The sequence below is a fragment of the Belonocnema kinseyi genome, chromosome 8 (assembly GCF_010883055.1).
Source record: "Belonocnema kinseyi isolate 2016_QV_RU_SX_M_011 chromosome 8, B_treatae_v1, whole genome shotgun sequence".
Taxonomy (NCBI): Eukaryota; Metazoa; Arthropoda; class Insecta; order Hymenoptera; family Cynipidae; genus Belonocnema; species Belonocnema kinseyi.
This window is the reverse complement of record NC_046664.1, coordinates 42056462-42060195: the sequence shown is the minus strand read 5'-3', so window position 1 is coordinate 42060195 and position 3734 is coordinate 42056462. Positions and strand designations below refer to the sequence as shown.

The 3734-nt window shown below is 31.8% G+C and overlaps 1 protein-coding gene across 1 annotated transcript in view; it reads right to left on the bottom strand.

The window, feature by feature from the left end:
• The window catches only part of LOC117178048 (hillarin), a 59347-nt gene extending 56514 nt beyond the window's left edge, over positions 1–2833 (bottom strand). Inside the window, exon 1 of the mRNA XM_033369255.1 lies at positions 2128–2833. The gene's annotated coding sequence lies outside the window, so the exon portion shown is untranslated. The remainder of the gene's footprint in view (positions 1–2127) is intronic.
• Positions 2834–3734: the final 901 nt, after the last annotated feature.

Sequence of the window (3734 nt, the reverse complement as noted above, 5' to 3'; positions counted from 1 at the left end):
AACGATTGTACCCGGAATATTCTGTTAAACTAATCGTCCTTATCATCGGCGCTCTTGGAGGTGCCAAGCTTTCACTTGCTAATGGCCTAAAAAGCATCCCTGTGTTTCAACAATTTGCTAAAACACTTGCGGGAAAAATGCAGAAGGCGGTTGTCCTTCGGTCGCTCCATGTTCTTAGGGTGCACGAGGCTTTTGCTGGATCGTCGTATTGATTCCTTTACAGACTGTAACCATCTATCTCACGGTCGTGAGACGTGGTTGTGGCTGAAATTTTTACCGCGATTTCGCTGGGAGCGGGTGCAATTTTCCAGATTAGCACCCGCTCCAGGCGAAATCCTGCGGTTGTCCTTATGACAAATTTTTAAATATATATATATTTTATTATCTCTTTGCTTGAAAATTCGTTGTTTTTTTGGTTGAGAATTAATTTTTTTAACTAAAAGTGTAGGGGAAAACACTCACATATTTCTACTACAATAGATAATCATTAATTGTAAGCACAAATATAAGAAAAATAATGCAGTCTAATTTTATTTGTGTATTAATACGTACCGTCTTAACTATTAATTACATTAATTTAATTATTTTTATGCATTAGTATTTTAAATTAATGATTATTTACTGTATGATCATTATCTACTGCAGAGTGACTTTAGTATGGAAGGGGATAATGCGGTTGGGGGATATATTTTTTAATTTGCGGGTAAAAATTCATATTTTTAGTTTAGGATGCAACTATTTGATTGAAAAATTAAGTATTTAATTTTTATAAATTTAATTTTGTGCGTTGAAAAATCATCTTTTGGGTTGACCTCTTTTGTTAAAAAGATCATTTTAGTTATAAATTTATCTCTTTTTCAAAACTATTTTGTTGATAATTTTTGTTTCTTAGTTTCAAGTATAATTATTCCATTTTTTAAAAATAATTCTTTCTGTTTAAGAAATCTTTTGGGAAAATTAAATTTTCAAAATTCATCAGTTTAGTTGAAAATTAATCTTTTCCAGTTGAAATTCATGTATTTTGTAGACAATTTGTCGCTTTTGGTCAAAATCGAAAAAAAATTTGGTGTAGAAAACTCACTTTTTTCTTTAAAATCCCTATATTTTTCGTTTGAATTTAATTATTTGGTTAAAAGTTAAACTTATTTTATGAAAGTTTAACTTATTTTTTAAAAAAATCATACTTTCGGGTTCTAAATTCAACCCTTTTATAGATAATTCGTCCCTTCGTCTTTAAAATTCAGCCATTTTGATTAAAATTTGCTTTTTTTGATAGAACATCAATCTTCTTGGTGAAAAAAATTTTCAGTGGCAAATTTAACTACGAGGAAAATTCAACTATGCTACATTGAAAGTTGAACTAGTTTGTTAAATATTCATATTGTTTGGCGATTCACCTCTCTGGTTTCAAATTTTACTTTTTGGTTGAAAATTAATTTTTTTATCTAAGAAATATAGTGTTCCAATTTTGATAAAAAATTTATCCTTTATAAGTTTAAAATTTAACTATTGGGTAGAAAATGTATTTATTTTGTTGAAAATTCTTCTTTTTGGTTAGATAGTTATTTTTGTTTGTTGAAAATTAAAGATATAATTCGAATCGAAATCCTTGGCTCTAAATTAATCTGGTGTTGCTAGGGATTCAACAATTTAATAGAGAACTAAATTATTCGGTTAAAAATTAAACCACTATTATGAACATTTAACTTTTTGGTAGAAAATCAACTTTTTTGTTAAAAAATCATATTTCCAGGTTAAATATTCGACCTTTTTGTACATCCCTTCAACTCTCAAATTCAACTATTTGGTAGAAAAATTGTATCTTGTTTAAAATGTTACTTTTTGGTCAGAAAATTCACTTTTGATTTGATTTGAAAGAATTCATTCCTCCATTATTACGCTTTATTCCGTATGAAAAATAACCCTATTTCCTGAGTTTAAATATAATTTTGGGCTACATTAATTTGGGGGAGGGGGTATGACAAAAATGCGATTGTCAACGAGGGGGGAGGGGTCAAAAGTTGTCTAAAATTGGTCAAATGGTTTATAAACGACCTCTTAGTCATAACTCTCTATCTCTATATTGCTTATCTGGATACGCGCTTGTAATATATTGAAAGTAATCACCTTAGTCGATGTAATCAACAATCCAGAAGCAGTCAATGAAACGAAATTTCCAATATCTTCAAAAATTTGTCATCTTCAGAGACATGCACTTTTCACAATTCGGATATATTGGCTCACAATTAATCAGTTTCGTTCAGGTTGGTTCAGGATTAGTTATGCGAGACGAATAACGTGTAACCAAGTATTAAACGTGCAACACGCGTGAAACACCTGATGGTACCACTGTACCCGATATCAAGGTCATTGGTCGAATTTCTCGGCCACGCGTTGAAATCACCGAACCACCGACACAGAATGAACCAGTGGCGTCGCGAAAGCCCGGAAAGGAGCGCATTAGGCCCGTATCGAGAATTCGAGAATTAAGCCCGACGGGACAGGGCGACCAAAAGCGGTTTCCAGCGAATACGTTTTACGTTCTCGATTCTGCTGTACGTATCCACCGGAGAAATCTGTTTTCACTGATGCGAGCCGAACTTTCCTTGCGCGGATCGTCGATTTTCGAGCACTCGCGCTCTTTATCAGTATTGGATCTGCACTTTTCTTTATTTTTTTAGACTTTTATATTGTTGCTTCTCGCTTCTCTTTTTGTTGAATGGTAGGAGATTCCGGCGCGAAATTCGAAATCGAAAATCGAGGAAGAGTTGACGGTGGAGTTTCCGGGGTGTTCGGGCTTGTATATAGGGAATCACACGCAGTGACTAACACCTGTGAACCACCTGTTCGCCCGACGTTTCGGAGTAATCTGAACGGGGAACTGACCGGCCATTTTGAAAGCATGTGGCGGCGCTGCCAGCGAAAGGGTTGCAAGTGGGGGCAATAAATAATTATGTACCTTTTCTTATTGTATTGTTTTGGGATTTTAAAAATACAGACGCTTTTTGATAAGCCTTTTTAAGAAGGATGCGTCTAGTCGTCCCCAGGCGAAAAAGTGATTAACCTTATTATTTTAAACAATTAGTTAAAAATTAGTTTCAAATTAAAATCTTTTTTCGTTAAATTATGAACTATTACATTTTTCGTTAAAAATCTAACTACTTAGTTGAAAATGGAACTAGTTTGTTAAAAAAATAATTTTGTTGTTAATTTATCATTTTTAATCAAAAAACTTTTCTTTTTTTTTGTCAAAAATGTAACCATTTTTTTAAAAAATCGTGGACTATACAATGATATTTTTCCCTTATTATGTTAATTTTTCTGTATAATAAACAAATGAAAAATATCAATGTTATGTCTATTATATCTACTATAAATTATATATATAACCCTTTCACCTAGGTGACTGACTCCCGAATCCGAATTTTGAGACGAAGAGACATATCATTTTTAGAAAATTCGAATTTCGATTTTTTCATGCAACATTTTATTTTACGTATAGGTTAAACAGACGTTCTGATTTTGTATCGCTGTCCTGATTTGTTAAATTTATATTCTATCCTGATTTTTCAGATTGTACAGATTTGTATCAATTATTTAAATATAAATGATGCCCTTAAAAATGTTATTAGCATAATTTATAAGCTTAGGGAATGAGCATATAACTTTATTTTATTATTTTGCTCGAAATTAAACAATTTTATTAGAAATAAAAAAGTCAACTGTTTTGTATG